This window comes from Magnolia sinica, chromosome 4 (assembly GCF_029962835.1).
Source record: "Magnolia sinica isolate HGM2019 chromosome 4, MsV1, whole genome shotgun sequence".
Lineage (NCBI taxonomy): Eukaryota > Viridiplantae > Streptophyta > Magnoliopsida > Magnoliales > Magnoliaceae > Magnolia > Magnolia sinica.
The window spans coordinates 37779259-37801345 of NC_080576.1; the positions used below are offsets into that span (position 1 = coordinate 37779259).

The following is a 22087-nucleotide window of genomic DNA, read 5'->3' on the forward strand; positions in this document are numbered from 1 at the left end:
TGTATGTATGTTGCAAGCACAAATACCATAAACAACTTCCACAGCCTTATTGGGTTCTACCTTCTTAAGTTCCATGGCCTCGACTTTTCTTTTGAGTTTGGCCATTCTTGCATTTATATCATCTTCTTCTTTTAAAATATAAATTTCTACCCTTTCCTTTGATTGAGTAGGCTTAGAAGTGGTGGTTTTTTAGGAGGTATACCATGATTGCGCGTTTTCAGCAAGTTTATCAAAATAATCCCATGTATTATTGGCTTCTTTGTTCATGAATTCCCCATTACACATCATCTCCACAAATTGGCGCATGGGTGAGGTCAATTCCTCATAGAAAAAGCTTGTTATATGCCATGTTTCGTAGCCATGTTGTGGACATGAATTTATGAGATCCTTAAATCGCTCCCAACATTGGAAGAAGGTCCCATCCTCTTTTTTGTGCAAAATTCATGATTGCTTTCCTTAAGGTATTTGTTTCATGATAGGGGAAGAACTTTTTAAGGAACTCCCTTGTCATCTCAGCCCATGTGCCAATAGACCTTGGTATTAAGCAATGTAACCACGACTTAGCCTTTTCTTTCAAAGAGAAAGGAAACAATTTCAGCCTAACTGTGTCCTCAGACACGTTTGGGAAGTACAATGTAGATATTATTTCATCAAACTCTTTCATATGCAAAGTATGGACTTTCAGATTCTAGTCCATGAAACTTAGGGAGGAGTTGAATTACCTCTAGTTTAATATTCACAGTTCCTGCATTCAATGGAAATATCATGCAGGAAGGTGTGCTCACCCTCGCTGGTTGTAAATAATCTCGTAGAGTACGAGGCGGGGGTGTATTATGCACCTCATTTTCATCTTAACTTCCTCAACAGGTGGTTGAGGTTGATTTGCAGTCATTACTTCTACTGACTTAGAGGATCTCAGGTGGTGTCTAATCCGGTGATGGATAGGCAATCCCTCAACTAATCCTCCTTCACTCAAGAGACGGAGAGTATTGTCACGGACCCACTTGGGCATGAAACACTCTCAGCCCTCAAGTAACTAAACAATTAAACATATAAAAAAACTAGAAAAACTAAAATAAATAAGAAATCTAGAAAATATAAGAGAAAGGGTTGGGATAAAATTACTGAATAAGAGTTGCTATGTTAGGATCCTACAAAACAGAAAACAATGTTAGTTTCTTTAAAAAAATTTCAGAAAAAATCCTAACCTAAAAACAAAGCAAAAAGTTAACTCTAATCTTAACCTAATTCCAATACCAATTAATTCCAGAAAAAATGTAGCTCCAGTCCCTAGCAACGACGCCAAAAACATGTTCACAACCCCAAGTGTAGAGTCGCAATGTAGTAATAAATCATGAGAACGAGGTCGAATCCACAGGGACTAAACTTATACGTATTCTGAAAAGAACTAGAAGAAGATCTAAATCTGAATTCTAGAATAAAAGAGAGTAATTGTGAATAATGTTTAAACTATCAATTAAAGGTGGGAACTAAGGTGCCAAGGATCCACTTGTTGCTATCAAGATGCTACCTTATTTGATTCAAGGAACACAATTGGAATTGGAGTCCTATCCTATCCAATTGGAAGATAAAACAACTAAATCAAATCTGAACTTTTCGTTGACCTAATTCTCAATGGAAGAGAATTGTGATGAGTGGAAGTGATTCCATCACCCTACCATACTCGGGAGACGGTGAACAACAGGATTTACCAATCTCATAATCTCAGAATGAAAAAGAAGATACTCAAAGCTATCTTAACATCTATTGTAATTTGAGTCACAACAAACCATAGAAAACTGAAAATATTCCTTAAATTCAAATTGGAAGTCAATGAAGTTCAACATAAACAAGAATCAAAGCAAAATAAACATCCAAACACGCTACAAGCTTAACCTCTTAGCCCTAGCTAAGAGGTTTCCAACTAAAGACATGATTGAACTAAAAACTTTTAAACAAAGCATAAAACTAACTAGATGAAAAGGGTTGAGGAAGGAATGATTCCTTGAAGTTCTCCAACACTTTGCTCTACTCTTCCAACCCTAATTCATGTTTAGAAACAATTAAAAGACCCATATTTATAGTATTTGCTTAGATTGACTTTGAAACTGCCTCAAATATGCATAAAAAAGTTACGCTTCGGTCAGATCGAAGTTGGGTTCGGTCGGACTGAATTAAAACTGAAAATTGCACTTTCTCGCTGGACAAATTTGCGCGATTTTGGTCAGACCGAAGTTGGCTTCAGTCGGACTGAATTAAGGACAAAAATTCTACTTCTCGTTAGACTGTTTTGTGCGATTTCGGTCGGAATAAAATTACACTTTGGTTGGACCGAAAGTTTGTTTCAAGAAAATTTTGGTTTATACTCAGAATTCCAGAATATGTTTTTTCAGGACAATTTTCAGGAATCTTCTTTTTTCATAACAATTTTCAGGATTCCTTTTCTTCACTTCAAATCTTCGATTCTCTTCATCCTTCACCTAATTTCCTTGCATCTTTAGCATGTGAATTCTTCATTAATGACTTCCAAATCTCCAAATCTTCATTTAGTAATCTTTTGAGCATAAATCTTCCTTTTAGCATTAATTTCACCTTAAGCTCTCGAAATCACCTTGCACATGAAAACATGCATAACTAGATTGATTAAGCACTATTATATTTATAAAACCAAGGTATAAATAGGGAGAAATATACAATATTTCACACTCAACAAGCTCTGACTATGAATGTCCTTGAACCTATTACATATTGCTTTTCATCAAAATTTAATATGGAGTCGGAACCAATCACATATTGTCTCTCATCAAAACTTAACAAGGAGTTATATGATACTCAAGGAGCATATATTGCTTCTTTGTTCTTTTTTATTACACACACCCACTGTAACACCCCACACCTCTAGTACGCAGGTGTTACCATTAGAACTCATGCTAGTATAAATTCAAACTTAAATAATAGATGATCCTAAACGATACAAGAAGAATCCTCCAACCACCTATTGAAACTGTTCGTCAATGCCTTGAAAGGTCACCAAGGTCCCTTGGGAGCAAAACGGGACCACCCACTAGCCACAAGATTAACACTTAACCGACCACCTCAGGTTTAAGGTACCCTTCACCGATAAATGGGCCGCCTGATCATAAAGTGACAGGAACTAATACAATTACGACCATCCCAAAGGGGGATAATAAATATCCAACCAACCACTATCATTTAGTGTCACGTATGGCCATGGGATAACAATTTTTAAACCAAACTAGCCATGAAATCGTTAGAACCCTACTACATAGAGTCAGCGATCGATAGTGCCGGCCACCGGAGCCTTAGATATGGTCAACCTTTAACCAAGGGCCCATACGGGGTCCCACAAAGGTCATGATCGGATCAGATCTCCCATAGGCCTTAAGGTGGGCATCACATGCATGTGCGTGTGCACTGAACTCAACATCGGGTCAAACAGCGTTTGACTCGATGAAATTCGTAAAAGGAGAGAAATCCTCTCCCGTCTCTCCCGCCAACCTGGTATTTGAATTGGGCAACGATCGTCCGCCCAATCTAAGGCCCATCATCATGATCGGGGCCGTCCATCTTAATCAGACGGCAGATCCAACTAGGGCCACGATGACCGTGCGGGCCCATGCAGCTGTGCATGTGGCCCTGCATTAGCACAGCCGTAGCGTGTGGTGTTCCCTTCCAAGAGAGGAGTCTAGTTGGCAGCCACTTCAGCGATCCGAGGTTGTAGGCGCCCGCGAATCTCAGCCGTTCATTGGGACGCTTCCCAGCGTTCCCTTCATTGCCCAAAAAGGGCAGGCACTTGCCTGCACCACGAAACAGCGTGGGAGACATTACCCTTTTGGGAAATCCCATCTGGCGCGATCAGGGCCTTCCACGGAGCCACGTGGAGAGATCTCTGTCCAGGTACTTGAAAGGTCTCTCACCAAGTCTGAATTTTTGCCGCCATTCAGTTTCACAAGGCAAGCTAACCCGGCTAGACAGCCACTGAGTTCAGCGACCCACACTTCCAGCAACAAGGCCGAGTGCTGACTCAGAACTGGGTCAAAATCAGCCCCGAACTAGGACGAAACTAGCGTCAGCATTGGGCCAAAATTAGCCCAGAACTGGGCCGAAATCAGCCACACGAACTGGGCCGAAATCAGCCTCAACATTGGGCTGAAATCAGCCACACGAACTGGGCCGAGGTCTGGGTTGAATCCAGCCATGACCTAGGCCGAGGTCTGGCCACAACTTGGGCCATGGTCTGAACCAGCCCAGCCATTCAAATTGGGCCAAGATTTGGCCACAACTTGGGCATGGTTTGAACCAGCCCAGCCATATTCTGTGCCGAGATCTGGCCACAACTTGAGCCATGGGTTGGACGAAGCCCAGCCGCACGACCTGGGCTGGATCCAAGCTGGACCCAGCCACACAGCAGTAGGCCGGATCCAAACTGGACCTAGCCACACAACCCAGGCCTGAACCAAACTCAGTGGGCCCCATACGCCCTTGCTAAATAGTGGTCGGACCACTTCAGTTAGCAATGCATTGCTCAATGCATCACCCAAAGCACACGGCCTAGTTATGTTGCAACAGCCGTTGCCGCTTGATCCGTACTTTTCCAGATGTCAAGGGCCTTAGAAATAAGTTGTGTCAGTCAACCTCTAAGGGGTTGCTTGGCGCATGGTATTGGGAAGGATTAGGTGGGATGGGATTCAAAAAAATGCAATTATTAAATGTGGCAGAGATTGTCCCCTGCTACCATGTTACCATGGGATTAGCTAAATTCCATGCTATGTTTGTAATACGGTGGTACATTGAATGGATATACCCACTATCATTTGAAACTATTGAGAATAACACATGTGTTATATCCAAACCCTTCATTTGTTTTGTAACCTCATTTTATGCCATGGGCCTAAAAATGAGGCAGATCCAAAACTTATGTGGCCTCAGAGAAGTTTTCAATAGTAGGTATTCAATCCCTGCTGCTTTCCATGGGGGGTCCACTTGAGCTTTAGATCTACCTGATTTTTTTGCCCATGCTCTAAAATGATCTTGAGAAATCGATGGACGGTGTGGATATAGTCCACACATCATGGTGGGACCTGCACAACTTGCTAACATTGAGTGGAATTAGAACGGGACCCAATGGAATTCCATCAAATCTAATTCCAAGCTTTTCCATTCTTTACAAACATTGAGGGCCCGTTTGGCCGGGTGGATTGAAAGGGATTGAACGGTATTAGGGTGGATGGCATGGATTTCTAGGTAATGATGGTGTTGTCGGTGGATTGTCTTGAGATACATGGGATTGCTATATCCCTGGATTGCTTATTTGGCATGCCCGGCCAATCCCGGGATTAAACCTTTCCATCCCTTCCAATCTCTCAAACCATGGGATTTAAAGGTAATGATGGTGTTGTCAGTGGATTGTCTTAAGACCCATGGGATTGGGATCAGAGCACCAACTCTGTTTGGCATGCCCGGCCAATCTCGGGATTTAACTTCCAATCCCTTCCAATCCGACTGGCCAAACGAGCCTTGAGTGGAATTCACACGGGACCAAATGCAATTCCATCCCACCTAATCCCATCCAATACCATGCACCAAACGCCCCCTTAAGGGAAATGATCTATTCTATTAGGGCGAAACCGTTACACCACCAAGCTAACTTGCTAAGATGAACAAGCAAGAGCTACAAGATCCTCAACCTGTAGATGGACAATCAACCTATAAGGTGATGACTTTTCCCCTTAGGCTTTCCATCTCCAAGTTAGCTCAAGTATAGTTCCATTTAAATCATGATTACTAGGTTAGAGCCTTGATCATTTGTATCAAACAACCAAATTATATTAGTTGGTTTACATTGCTCTATGATTGATAAATTTGCAAGCCATGTTCATATTAAGTAAATACCAAACTCTACATGATAGATTCCCATTTTTAATTGTCAATCTCATACATTATGTTCACATGTGATGATAGTTAAGCCTACACTTTAAGTCCCGTTTTAACCGTTAGATTATGCCTTAATTTCATAATCTCTTATGATAGTTCATATTTATTTAAACAACACCTACTTGTTATGTTATACCCACACACCTCTACATGTCATTGGATTGTTTGTAAGATGCTCATAGAATCCAAATCTCTACATATAAAAAAAAAAGGGAAATCCCTACCTATATGTGAGAGTCCACACTTAGGGTCTAACAAGATCGGTTGTGTTTAGAATAGAACCTCAACTGGGAGGTTATTTTAGTGGTGAATTGTTAATGGGGTTTACCATTATGGCCTTGGGATGAATTATTTACTGCCCTAATTTAATGTGGCCCACCATTCTGACTTAACGTTTAAAACATACATCCATGCGGCTTCAATGATTCATACCCTTTCAACCATGTGGTGGTAAAAATTTTCCTGTCCCAAATTGATTGACCACTTATTGATGGGTTCCATTAAACATCCTAAGGTGGAAGACCTCATGAGCCAGGGATGGGTGGAATAGGACACTATGCCCGAGCTGTCGGCCTATATTGGGTAACGAGCCTCCCGTAGTGACCTTTGAGTTACTTAAATTGGCTGGTTGTAATTGGACTAACAATGGTTGGGCTAATCATGCATTCGTAGCATTCGGGCGATGACAAGTGGCTAATTCCGGATGCTGTAGCACGTGCCCTTGGTCATGTTATCGTTTTGTTAGCTCCCAGACCATCGACTATGGCCCACTCTCGGTGAGTTTGGCACTACGTATGTACTATGTACTTTCGCTAGTGACCAGCCACATGCATGGGTTTCGCTCAAAAGCCAACTAGATGAGCATCCCCGGTTGATGTGCACTCATACATCCATGCACTAACTAAGACTGCATCTTTGAATTGTTTTGTATGCATTGTTATGTTTTTGAATTATACTTGTCTGAGGCGACGGTGTGTAATCTTGAGGGGAATTCACACTAAGTTAGCCACTCATCTATCGAATATTCAATTGTAAAGAGTATGCAGGTATAGACAGCGGTGACTATGGTGCAGGCCCTGAGAGCGCGACGATTGGGTCAGGAGATGGATACTACAAAGAGGAGCCGCAGCAGGAAGCGGTTGAATATTTTGGGCTTAATCAGTAGATATATTATTTCTCTTATATTCTATTTTGGTTACATTAGAACTAATAAATTTTGTAATTAAGGTTCCCAACTGGGTGGACTAAAATCTTGATATTTGGCTTTATGATATTTTCCATGCGTGGTTATGCTATTGCACTCTGATTTGGTAATGTTATTAAATTGCTAATTATTAACACTTGAGTTTTTAAAGAACGAACTCCATGCTCGGGATCTAAAAACCGGGGCGTTACACCCACACACCACAATGGGTACTTAAACCCATGATCTCAATGTTGTAACTCTTGTGAGTCTGTCACTAAGCCATGAGTAAGCAATATATGACACTTGAATTATATGAACTTAAAAATTGTGGTATTAGCATTCACTAACTAAAATTAATGCAATGATTTGATTTTTCTTATTATTTTTTCTTTTTTAACTATCTTCCACTAATATGAAAGTATAACCGGCAGGAATTGGAGGGATGGTAAAAATATTTGGCAGGAAATGACATTTAGGGTGGAATAAGAGCCTGCCTTTATATTAGGGGTGAAATTGTCTCCCGCATATGGTTACAATAGTGGATGAGTTGGATCCACCGATATAGATAGTTTATAGTGATGGATAGCAACAACTCACATATCCACCACTATATACGTTCATGGGAATGGTGGCAGTGGTAGGAACTGGGTATACAACGGCGGATACTACCATTTGCCGCTGTTGGGGGCAAAATAGAATGACCTATAAAAAGAGCTGACTCTGCAACCAGCACAGACCCAATTTGCCAAACTACTTGCAAGATATCTACTGGCCGATTTATTGAGTAGGTCGGTGCAACTGTAGGTCAACTATAGATCGGCTATAGGTCAGCACAGCCATAGGTCGACACAACTATTGGTCAGCTATAGGTGAGCTATAGGTCGGTACAGTCTCCGAAAAAGTCGATAATCGATATCGACCTCAAGTGAATACTGATCTATCGAGACCTCAGGTGAATGTTGATCTGTCAAACAGCTCGATATTACCTACCTCTAAGGTGTCATCTGCCTTTGCCGACTGACCTTATCCTGAAAAACCAACCTGAAGATCTCCCGAATGGCCTAAAGATCTCTCCCAAGATCTTTAGGAGATAAGATCAGATCCCGAGAATCTCGGATGCTCACAACCATAAGATCGGATTCTGAAGAGCTCTGATGTTTGCAATCTTAGGAGGATCACCAACAGATTTGGAGAACCGTACGAGAAGATCTCCAACGTATCAGGGGCCCAAAATGAGAAACGTTTCTCATGGTGTGATCTTCCCTCTCATATAAATAGGGGAGCCCTAACCGGTGAAAGATACGCATACTCAATCTCATATATGACTGGTGACTCTTTTCCAAAGAGATCATCTCCTACAAAGACCCAAGTTCCTGACTTAGGCATCGGAGAGTCCCCTGTACTAGTTAAGGTCTCCTTTGTCTCTTTCTTTCTTGTGTGCAGGTTCTCGAGGGTCTATTAAGGAAGGTCTATAGGAGAATTGCATCAACAGTTTGGCGTCGTATATGGGAAGCGAAATCAAAGTCGTTTCTTGCTTTACCAGAGAGACTACAATGGCCAGATGGAAGAAGAAAACCTGGATCTCTCTAGTTGTGCCTGACCTAACGCCGCCCTCGGAGTAGCCTAATAGCCATCGGGGTTCCTCTTCCTAACATCAAGCTAATTCCGGTCCCGGGAGGCAAGGTCAGTAGTCCCGCGTCAAAGGAGGTTGATTGAACTCCCTCGAACAGCAGGTTGAAATGTTGAACAACAATATAAACTCCATGAAGCAATTGTTGGAACAACTACAGCCTCAGCACGTATAAAAGACCAACAGGGAGGATGAACAAATAGGCCATAATCCTCCTTAACCTTCCAGCACACCTTCCACCTATCAGAAAAGCCGATGACAAGGCTCGACCAAATCATCCCCATCTCATGTTTCTAGGACTACAGCTGTACCCGCTTCCGATCTACGCCACGAGCTAGACCGAAAGAAGCACTGTAAAAGCCCAGTTGAAGCGCTGAAAGCGGCGAGGCTTGGGAGGTTGAGCTCAAGGATTTATGAGGTTAGATCGAGGACATGCGAGAAGCCTACCGCACGAATGTGCCAACCCTGTTGGAAGCAATAATGGGAAATCGAGCCTCTATTTACTGCCATCATCATGCAGGCATGACTACCCGACAGATTCCTTTTACCTCAGATCACCCCATTCTCAGGAAATACCAATCCATCAGAGCACATAGAATCCTTTAGAGTCTATATAGAGCTCCACAACGCATCTAATGCAGTAATGTGCCAAGCTTTCTCCCTAACCTTAACTAGAGCTGCCCGGCTGTGGTTCAAGCAGTTGAAGCTGAATTCCATTAGTTTGTTATCCCAACTCGGCCAAGTCTTCGTCACAAATTTCATCGGGGGAAAGAAGAGACTCAAACCGGCCTCCACCTCCTTCATATCGTTCAAAAGGATGACGAACTACTGAAAGATTACATCAAATGCTTTAATCTGGAAGCATTACAAGTTCGAAAGCATTTTGAAGAGCTCGCCCTAACCACGATCATGGGAGGACTGAAGACCATCAGTTTCTCTTCTCACTGGACAAAAACCCACCAACAACAATGACCAATCTACTGAATAGATCGTAAAAATATGCTAACGCCGAAGAAGCCTGCGTCCTATGAGAGGCCGTCTAGAACAAAGCTCCTCCGACCAAAGAACAGTAGACGAGGGTAGAACCAAGTTCGGCTGCTACAAATAGCAATAGGAAAGACGACCAATCATGCGACAACTATCGCCCGAATAAACGGCCTGATAGCAATTTCAAGATGTATACTCTTCTCAACAAAACGCCTGAACAAGTCTTGATGGAGATTCAAGACAAGCGTATCCTTACTTGGCCGAGCATGTTGAAATATGATCCTAATAAAAGGAGCAAAAACAAATATTGTCTTTTCCATTGGGATCACGGCCACTTGACACGCGATTGCTTCGACCTCAAGAAGGAAATCAAAGCGCTTATTTGTAGCAGTCACCTTGGAGAATACATCAGCCATCCAGAAGATCGAGTCGCAACATAAGATGCATAGCCCATCAATAACGAACCAACAGGAGAAATTCGCACCATCTTCGGGGGCCTTGACGGTGGAGGAGATTCAAATCAAGCTCAGAAAGCCCACACATGAAGAAATTCTCAAAAAAAAAATATTTCAAATAAATTTGTTTTGAACTTAAAGACATCCTTAAATAAGATCACAATCAAGAAGAATAAGTTTCCCTTACGGGAATAGAGATTTCTTAAAATTTCTACTATTTCAATGAAATTCTGACATGTTATGAAATCTCCACTAATAGAAATAAGACATTAGAAAAAAATTTAAAATTTTTTCGGTAGATCACTTAGGTCTCCACCAACCTTCCTCTAAAATTTCATCTCAATTGGCTCTGCACAAAATTTCATAATAATCCGACAATGGTAAAATTTAGCAGAAATTGTTATTCGACAGCAAGCTTTTAAACACCTTAAAAGGGTGAAACACTCCCCAAACTGTGGAATCTTACCTCGCGAATTTTTTTTGAAGTGTTAAAAATAAGTCAGGGGCTTAGACTCCAAATTTCAAATAAATTAGACGCATGGACTAGAAATTAAAATTTTGGGAGTGAAAGGTTGTTAACATTAAAAAAAATTGAAAATTTACACCTGTTTATATAATTAATAATTTAAAGCTTAGGTTCAACAAAAGTAGACAATTTAAAACTTATCCATTATGAAACATAGGATACTTGATATCCCCAAGGATTTAAAATGATTGGGACCATGGATTTACGAAACGATATTCAAGTAAGGCATAAGCGGTTTATTCCAATTACCAAATCTCGAGGTCGAGATTTTCATTTAAGAGGGGGGGGGGGGGGGTAGATTGTAGTGTCCCGATTTCATATAGACAATTCTACTCACACCTAGGCATATATATCTACCTCGTGAGGGATATAGTGAAATATTAAATGTAAGGAATTAGTGTAAATGGAACAAATAAATAAATTTCAAGGATGAAATTTTGTCTAAGGGGGGTAGATTGTAACACCTCGAACCTTTTAATACCTGAGTATTGAAAGTTCTCAAGTGTTACCATGAAATTTAACTTATTACGTATATGTGTACGAAACCAATCTAGCTACCCTAACCTTACATCCATTCTCCAACATGAATCTGACCGTTGGGAATAATCTCCATTTGCAGATCAAGCCATCTGACCATTGGTCTTAAGATAAGACTACCCATCACATGATTTGACATATGTACCTTCCCTTAAATGAAATTGGTGAATAACTCTTTAATTTAGATGTAAGTCCTTTGGTAAGAATTGTTTAGAAAGGTACACATAACCTTGTAGAACCATTAGATTTCACATAACTCTTATATCAGTAATAATTATGAAAATGCCATTAATGTAGACCCCTGAATTCTAGATCACATGGTTCCCATGATCCGTTTGATGTGAAATTTTATACTATGCCTATGTATCATAAATTAACCATACATGACAAATTTCGGCCCTTATATCATTGTAAAAGTGCCCCAACTGACAAATCACCCCTTAACCGTTAATTTTAGTGTCCATCATAGTAGGATAATTTCCTTCATATGAAAAACTTGAATTTTCCATCATATGGACCAAGTGTGAAATATGTACACCCCACTTTGGTAGGCTTTTCCTTAGGTGCGAAGTTATCCTTTCAAGGCTTATCAACTCCTTATAAATTTAGATCATCCGATTTAACCACTTCCTTCCGTCCATCGTAATTTAAATTTGGATCACACTTTGTTCTCATATGACTATGAGGTTATACAAAATTTAGGCCCCGATCTATGATCCTACACCGTTGAACGCTGAAGCCTGTTCCCTCCTTTTGACGCAAAAGGTGATATCTTAGATGTAGAATTTTCCCGATCAACCACCAAATTTCATCCAACCATTCACTTATCTTGACGACACATTTTTTCCAAAATTGGACCCCGTTCATTGAATGTGGACCGTTAATTAAGATCAAGTCCGTATTAGCATCCGTTAGGAGAACTTTCAAGATAAGCCTCAGATCATCTCCATATTCGCAACTATGCCCTAACGTGACCCTACGAAACTGATGGGGGGAGTATATTTCCCAATAACTCATCACAAGTGGACCCCACTTAATGCTACAGTAAGTCACGTCTCTCCAAGCCAGCAACCCTTCCGCAATCAGTTTATGTTCAAATTCAAAACGAAACTACCTCCGTTTCTTCCTCCTAAAGCAAGCACGTCCCAACTAGGATTATCATCATCAGATCTCAACACTCCACATGGGATGATCTCTATCATTAGTGGACCTCGCCAAATCAAGAATCGATTTGAAAAAGAAACTCTCCTCCACCCTATAGCAACACCTGTGAAAACCGTCCGTGTAATGACTCGTATTTTAGTTTTGAGGTGTAGCCTGTCAACATGGCCTACCTGAGTTGTGGATTTACATCATCTATGATCTAATAGCCTAGAAGGACCCATAGAATAGGATAGACAACATGAATTTCATTAATCATCACCGTGGGCCCCACACATGTGGTGTGTGTACACCAGATGCGTACACTCTCGCAACTCACTAAAATAGTGGGGCTCTTAAACCAGGCATTGTCCCTATACAATTTGAAAAAGAAGAGAGATTTCCCTCTCCTTTCTTTATTCCTCCAGCAACCAGATGACCATCATTGTGTCGAGTGGTGGCCCACCATCAAGGAACCCCTTGATGATTTAAGCCATCTAATCAGTTTGAGCTGATGGCCTGACTAAAAACACATAGGCCCCACATGTTTTTAGACCTTCACGTGTGTACAATTCCGAACACAAAAGAGTTGTTCGCGATCGAGTTTCACTGCGCTGTGAAACAACACCCGAAAAGAAAGTTTTCTTCCTCCCTTCTCGCTCCCACATTCGAATCCGACTGCAATTGAAATACAGTGGGACCCAACACCAAGAAATGATGAGCAAATCCACACCATTCAAAGAAATCGATCAGGAAGAAAGAAATCTGATCAAGAAACACCATCAGAAACAGGTCCATCCTTCCCAAGTGAATGTGTGACGTTAGTTGCTACCCCAACTTAATCCTGACAATCAAAACCGTCAGTCCGATGGCCCGCCAAGGCAAGTCACATTCTTTAGAAAATAAAACACCGAAAGAGACCATCGAAATCCATCAACAATATAGATACGGACAAATTTGTGGTGCAAGGTGAGATCACACAAGTCGGCCAAGCAAACCGGCTTTTGCATAAGATGTTATTGCACAAAGTCTGAAAGTGCATTGGTTTGTCAATCAGCATGAGTGTTGAGTCAGCAAGTCAAGTGCACTCCATAGGAAGAACATTCAAGCATTTGCCTCAACTGGATGTGTGCTCTGAACTCGTCAAAGGTAAACTTAGCCTCACATCGCATGTCCTAAAAACACCCAGGTACATAAAACCCTTAAAAATGGATAGAACAACATAGGGTTTAAAGTATGAAAACTATTTTACAAATTAGAAAAATCTCTAAGTTTTCAGCTCTTGTCGATATATCAGGAGAAGCTCGATGAGATCGGACACCAATTATCGATGTCCTCGAAAAGTAATCGATATCATCGAATTGAGGACCACTTGTGTCTAGCTACGAAACTGATCTTTGGACTAAATTATCTATGAATCGATGGACATTCGATATCATCAACGTTCAAATTCTGAGATCATCGAGACGGCTTGATATAATCAAATCCTGGTCTATTTGTGTCCAGTAAGCTTCTAAGAAAAATCATATATTTATCGATGACTCGAAGGAAGCCTCGATATCCTCGGAATTCAAACTTCGATGATATCGATGGACCTTCGATGTTATAGATTTCGAACCAAACTGTCCAGCAAGCTTTTTAGGAAAATCTTCTTTAAATGATTCGAGGAATAAAGACTCCTTCAACAAAATCGATATTCAAATATTGATCATATCGAATCTAGGTCGATATCATCGAATTCAGACAATAGAGTGTCTAGCGAGCTTATAGGAAAATCTTCTATAAAAGCTCGATGAATCGAACTAGGTATCGATATTATCGACATTTGAAATCCGATGACATTATGGAAGGAACGATAATATCGAAGCCAGCTGTCTCTATTCCTAGCCTACTCTCTTGTTTTTCATTGTCGAGGAATGAATTCGTGGGTCGATGAAATCAGAGTTTGAAATCTGATGACATCGAAGCATGTTCAATATGATCGATCTGTGTATAAGAGATTCAACTGTAATTATCAGAAGAGTTCATATCATTGATCTGTCCCTTGATGTCTTCAAAAATATACATTCGATGATATCGAAGATAGATTGATGATATCGAACTTTGTCAAAAATCTGATTATTTTATTATCATTGGATCTCTTTGCCTATTTAAGGAGAGCTTGCTATTGGTTACTTGAGTGAGAAAAATAGAGAGAGCCTTGAGAGAGTCTTGCATACTACTTACCCTAAGCTCTTTTTCTCATAGGAGTTCATCCTCGAACCCACCCTCACCATTGATATTCAATAGAGTGGATTTGGGAATGAACTTTCACATTCAAGGATCATCCAACTACCACCTTAATGGTAAATCATTGAGCTGGGATATCTTGAATGCTTAAATACTTGAAATTACTCCGTCTCTAAAATAGAAAAATATTTAATAGAGTAGGATTCCAACATAACCTTGACCCAACCCGTCGCCTAACATTGGAGCATCATAAGTGTTGCGGATCAAGGGAGGTGAAGATTCTTCGTCATCAAAGGAGGAGATCTTCATCAACGTACTTAATGGAGCTCATTTACTTATCTGTAAGTCATTAGAGTCCAGAGACCCTGCTGATCATTCCTTTGTGTAGGATTGGGTCACATGTAATTCTCACCCCTTTCAAGTCCTCATAGGAGGCCTCTGATGGGAGAATACGTGTGGGTACTGTGTGTTGACCCTTGCTCTTGATGAGCATAAACTTAGGTCCTTAGTGTAGGTCCTTGGCCTGTGTGGCCTAAAACCTTAGGTGCTGCATGTTGACCTTTGTTCTTATGTAGGGCATAAACTTTAGGTTTCTTGTGTGGATCCTTAGCTTGTGTGGCCTAAAACCCTAAGTTCCATGTATGGATCCTCTGCTCGTGTGTAAAACACAAAACCCGGGTGTTGTATGTTAACCCTTGCTTCTGTGTGGGGCATAAATTTGTGTCTCGTGGAGACACGTCTAGCTTCCTTTTGTAGGTCCTAGAGTCGACCTTGTGTAGGTTATGAAGGTTAGAGGTGAACCTAATTTAAAACCTCCGTTAGTGAGATCCGGTACACTTAAGAGTTGAGTGCATCTACCAGAAGTGGAGTAGGCACGTAACCGAACCACTATAAAACGACTGTGTTTGGGATTGTTATTTGCGCATTACTCTTATATATTTTCTTTGAATATTTTCATAAAGCATGCTAACATGATTATTTAGAATTGATAAGAATCACATCCCACACACACTCACAGTTGTATCGTTTATTCATCTTAGGCTGAGACAACATATTGTTCAAATACTTGGAAGTCATATGATTGGATCCTCTATTTGGCTTGGATGACATTAGAGTTAAATTAGAGATATCATGATAGGAGTTTGGTAAATCAGGGTTATGATAATAGGATTTTAAATCATCATAAAATTTTTATAAAGTCCTATTCACCCCCTTAGGACACTTTGACCTATTCCCACTTCTACTAAAGTGGTCTTTACAGCAATTTCATTTGGTATCAAAGCAGGTCTCTCTTAAGGGCTTCACCACCTAGAGAGTGATCTTAACTGAAGTTGGAATCATGACAAATGGTGTAGGTCTAAAGGGTACGAACAGTCAGAACAATTACCTAGTAATCCATACTGCGCTAAAAGTCGATAATAGTTCAAAATGGTATCTTGATAGTGGATGCTCCAGACACATGACCGGTGACCAAATCCACTTTTGTGAGTATTCTGACATTGATGGTGGGTCAGTCACTTTTGGAGATGGGAGCTCCGCCAAAATAATTGGACAAAGAACAATAGTTGGACTGGGACTTCCCAAGATTAAAAATGTTCTTTGGTAGAAGGTCTAAAACATAATCTCCTTAGTATCTCACAAATTTGCGACAAAGAACACTTGGTCACTTTTTCAAAAAATGTGTGTAGAATCTTAGATCAAACAGGAAAATCTATCATGAAAGGCTTATGCACAAGTGACAACTGCTATGTAATTGAAAGTAGCAATGAGAATGTATTGTCTAAAAAATGTAATATGGTTGTGAAAAGCAAGTCCAAACTATGGCACCAAAGGCTAGGTCATGTGCACTATCGAAACTTAGCTAAGTTCAAAAAGCTTAGTATGGGGTCTTCCCAATATTAAAAAGGAAGAAAAGATTGTATGTGGTGATTGCCTAAAGGGTAAACATATAAAATTTGGACACAAAAAGACAACCACCATAGCAACATCAAAACCTTTGACCTGCTACATATGGACCTAGTGGGTCCCACCATAGTTGAAAGTCATGGCAGGAAAAGATACTTCTTGGTGGTAGTAGATGATTACTCCAGATTTACTTGGGTCGCTTTTCTTCGAGAAAAATCTGATGCTTTTTATGAATTTGTAGTCATGGCAAAGCGACTCCAAAATGAGAAAGGATACTGCATAAATCATATCAGGAGTGATCATGGTGGTGAATTTGAAAACGAGCGATTTCAAAGATATTATGATGAGAAAGGAAGTCACCATGAATTCTCAGCCCCGAAAACCCCGTAGTAAAATGGAGTTGTTGAAAGAAATAATCGATTTTTGCAAGAAATGGGCTCGGTTATGCTAAATGGAAAGGATATGGCCAAAAGCTTCTGGGCTGAAGTAGTCAATACCGCCTGCTATATAATAAATAGCATATATTTAAGAGTAGGCTTAAACAAAACACCATATGAGATATGGTATGGAAAACAACCTAATGTGAAGCACTTCCGTGTCTTTGGTAGTAAATGTTCTATCCTGAAAGACAGAGAACACCTAGGTAAGTTTGAATCTAAAAGTGATGAGGGCATCTTTTTAGGAAACGCCTTAAATAGTCATGCCTATAGAGTATACAATCTAAAAACCCTCACCATTCAAGAATCAGTTAATGTGGTGGTTGATGACCAACCTCATGAAGAAGAGAGTTCCTTGAATGAATTGGAATATGATGTGGATTCACGCATTTTAGGTAAATCAGATAACAAAACTACCACATCTAATGAACCTTAATCATCGTTTAACATACCCATCATTAAAGATCACCCCCGAAATCAAATCATTAGAGATCCTAATGATGGTGTAAGAACTCGACGTCAAATAGAAAGTATCTATAGTCATTTCTGCTTTACCTCAAAGATTGAGCCCAAAAATATTGTGGAAGCTCTTCAAGATGACTATTGGATAAATGCTATGCAAGAAGAACTTCAACAATTTCAAAGAAATGAGGTATGGCAACTGGTTTCTAGGTCATCTGATACAAATATCATTGAAACTAAATGGATCTTCAAGAATAAATCTGATGAATCTGGCAATGTGATTAGGAATAAAGGAAGATTGGTAGCTCAAGGATATTCACAGATAGAAGGCATTGACTTTGATGAAACATTTGCTCCTGTAGCTCGTCTTGAGTCAATTAGGATTCTCATGTCAATTGCATGTGCTTTGAAATTTAAACTGTTCCAAATGGATGTCAAAAGTGCATTTCTCAATGGAGTACTTGAAGAAGAAGTCTATGTGGAAGAACCTATGGGATTTTCAAACCCCAAGTATCCTCAACATGTTTATCAAATGAGCAAAGCACTTTATGGTCTCAAATAAGCACCACGTGCTTGGTATGAACGTCTGACGCAATTTCTTCTGGACCACAAATTCTGCAGGGGTAGTGTAAATAAAACACTATTCACTCAAAAGACAGAGAATTCATTACTCATTGCCCAGATCTATGTAGATGATACAGTCTTTAGCTCCACATGTGAAGATATTGCTCATAACTTCGCTGATCTCATGAAGTCTGAATTTGAAATGAGCATGGTTGGTGAGTTGAACTTCTTCTTAGGCCTACAAGTGAAGCAATTCCACAATGGGATCTTTATATGTCAGAGCAAATACACAACAGATCTAGTTAAAAGATTTGGACTTGAACCAGGTCATACCTATCATACTCCCATGAGCACCACAATCAAACTCTCTAAAGATATAAATGGGAAAAGTGTGGATCAACACCTATATCGAAGCATGATAGGAAGCCTATTATATCTAACTGCAAGTCGTCCAGACATATCATTTAGCGTAGGAGCATGTGCGCGATATCAGGCTGATCCTAAGGAATCTCACCTAATAGCAGTTAAAAGAATCATCAAGTATGTGGCTAGAACAATTGTCTTCGGTCTATGGCATCCATTCGAAACATCTACCATCATTGCTGGATACTCAGACACTGACTGGGCTGGAAATTTAGATGATTGCAAGTCAACCAGTGGCGGATGTTTTTATATTAAAAATTGTTTAGTGTCTTGGCAGAGTAAGAAACAGAATTCGATATCCCTGTCCACTGCCAAAGCCGAATACATTGTTGCAGGCAGTTGCTGTGCTTAACTCCTTTGGATGAAACAGATGTTATTAGATTATGGGATTGAGCAATTAACTATGACTCTCTTCTGTGACAATACTAGTGCTATCAATATTTCAAAAAATTTCGTTCAACATTCTCGAACCAAGCATATTGACATTAGACATCATTTTATCTGAGAGCTTGTTGAGGAAAGATCATAGTGTTGGACTGTGTGTCTACAGAAAATCAACTTGCTGACATACTAACTAAACCCCTAGATGCAAACCAGTTTAACAACCTTTAGAAATCAATTGGAGTATGTGCAATTTGATGACAAGTCAAAGTCAAACATAAGCTGAATAGGCATATCTAAGGACTATGGCCTTCTTATATTGGTATATGTTTATGTCTTAACCATATTTTGCACATTAAGAGAAATATTTTTCAATTTTCCTTCATACTCAATAAAATCGAACAGGTCTCGATCTCATCGGCGGCTCTTGGGAATACAAGGTCTTAACCGTCGGTCCCCTCTAACGGTTATAAATTCAACTGTCTCGATATCTGTTGGTTATTAACTATTGATCCTTTCCAACGGTCATCGACACAGTCTTCAATAGCTTTATGAGCCTACTTTCGATGACATCAATGGTATATCGATATCATCGACACTTTGCTATAAAAGAGAAATGAGCATCAGACTTGTCTATCAGCTTGTTCTTTCTCTTCTCTGGTTGTTTCTCCCTATATATATTTGTCTTCCTGGGCTCTCCTCCAAAAAAGAACCATGGCGATGAAGAGCAAAGGTAAGGATCTCACTCATTCCAAATCATCTAAATCAAAGAATAAACAACCAGAAACAAGTCAGTCTCGTCCTAATCAGTTGGCTTGGGAACAAGTTACAATAGCAGAGCGCATTGTTCTTAACTGCGCTATTGAACCATTCGGAGTGGATCTCCTCTTAGAAGTCATAGGGTGGCAAAATATACTCGATATTAGCGGACCCTATCAATTTGAATTGATTCATCAGTTTTTCAACAGATGCCATATTGTTTGTGATAATCCCCCATGTATTCGATTGGAGCTCTCGCATCACACAAAACTCATTACTCCAATCATACTTAGACATCTCCTAAACCTAGAAGTAACTCAAATCCCAGTGACGGAACACAATCTAAATGGGTTAGGAGTATGGGGCAAGATAACACGAGCACTGTGTCATGGCACCATATTTCCTATGAATGATGAAAACACTCTTCATGTCAACCACCTTGGACCCTCCTTCAAAATTCTTCACAACATCTTTGGGACTAATGTGCATCCATGTGATGCAAAGGAAAGTTATATTTCTCCCTTCATGCTCAATGTCCTATATGATGTTTATCAAGAGGTCCAAGTATGCCTTCCATCCCTTATCCTAGGGCAGCTCACTTGTATAATCAGAGGAGGCCATTGGGATACACTGCCATTTCCCTTGCTCATATACAAGCTTGCTCACTATGTGGGCCTACCAGCCACGTCCGATGCTATTCATCCGGAAGTATGGTTTGATCAAGATGCAGTCCAGCAGGCACAGTAGCTATGCCTAACTTCATCCCTTTAACCGAGTAGTCCTCCTGCACAGACGCCTGGCATAAAAAATGATAAACTCTCGTATCCGCCCATGCCATGGGGATCAAATCGTACGCCGTTGCACAGTCCTGAGTCAATCAAAAATCACCGGGACCACCAACTTGAACGTCATCTGCTGAATGGTCTGGCTGGTATTGACGAGCGTCTTTACAACTGTGAAAGACATCTAACAGCGATTGAGGACAAAATTGAAGCCCTCTAGCATACCACCCAGCAAGTAGTTGACTTGCTAACCGATGGCAAAACTCGAGCACCTTAAGTGCTAAAGGCAGGATTGGTATAGATGAGGCCATATCTGGACATTATGGTTTATTTCTTTTTGGAAACAGCATGATTTTCTTATGATGGATTGAAACATTTTGGGGTTGTTCATCCTCTAAGAGAGGAAAATACTTTATTTTAATGTGCCCATGGTTGGGTCGGAGCTTTGGTTTGGTTGTTTTAGGTTGGATGTTTAAATACTGCCAAGCTTGGGCAGTTTTTATTTTGGATATTTTTTATGGCTGATTGATAATTTATATATATTTGCTGCCATGACTATCTGCTCTCAATTATTCACTAATCTCTAGGGAATGCTGGTATAAATTGTGCTTGATTTCTACTGAATATCCACAAAGATTGAGAACTGGATTGTGATTTTTGACGTTTAAAGCTATAATGTTGTTATCGTTTTTGCGAAATCCCAGCTCTCTTTTAACCTTGATTCTCCCATGTCTTTATGCTTCAACTTTCTTCAGCTCATATTGATATACTGCCCTTTGCCAATGACTGACAAAAAGGGGGAGAACAAACCCACCATGGAGAAAATTGTGTGTATCTAGTATGTTTGGTGGTGCAAGTGTTAGGGGGAGCAGCTGCAAGAAGATAGGGGGAGCAGCTACTACTGAATGCTACAATCTTGTGTGCGAACTTAATAGCATATTTGTAAAATTGTCTAAAGTTCATGTACACACAACTTAGGGTGTTGGTCTCAATGTTGATCTAGGATTTTAGGTGTTTTATCACATAATTGACAAAGGGGGAGATTGAAAGTGCACTGGTTTGTCAATTAGCGTGAGTGTTGAGTCAGCAAGTCAAGTGAGCCCCATAGGAAGAACATTCAAGCACTTACCTCAACTAGATGTGTGCTCTGAACTCGTCAAAGGTAAACTTAGCCTCACATCCCATGTCCTAAAAACACACAGGTACATAAAACCCTTAAAAATGGATAGAACAACATAGGGTTTAAAGTATGAAAACTATTTTACAAATCAGGAAAATCTCTAAGCTTTCAACTCTTGTCGATATATCGAGAGAAGCTCGATGAGATCAGACACCAGTTATCGATGTCCTCAAAAAGTAATCGATATCATCGAATTGAGGACCACTTGTGTCCGGCAACCAAACTGATCTCTGGACTAAATTATCGATGAATCGATGGAACATTTGATATCATCGACATTCAAATTTTGAGATCATCGAGACGACTCGATATAATCGAATCCTGGTCTATTTGTGTCCAGCAAACATCTAAGAAAAATTATATATTTATCGATGACTCGAAGGAAGCCTCGATTTCCTCGGACTTCAAACTTCGATGATATCGATGGACCTTCGATGTTATCGATTTCGGACCAAACTATCCAGCAAGCTTTTTAGGAAAATCTTCTTTAAATGATTCGAGGAATAAAGACTCCTTCAATAAAATCGATATTCAAATATCGATCATATC

At 40.1% G+C, this 22087-nt stretch overlaps 1 non-coding gene across 1 annotated transcript; it reads left to right on the forward strand.

The window, feature by feature from the left end:
- Positions 1-355: 355 nt before the first annotated feature.
- Positions 356-464, forward strand: LOC131244876 (small nucleolar RNA R71). Its single transcript, XR_009170648.1, has one exon. It is a non-coding gene; the product is annotated as a small nucleolar RNA R71 (small nucleolar RNA).
- The last annotated feature ends 21623 nt before the right edge of the window (positions 465-22087 follow it).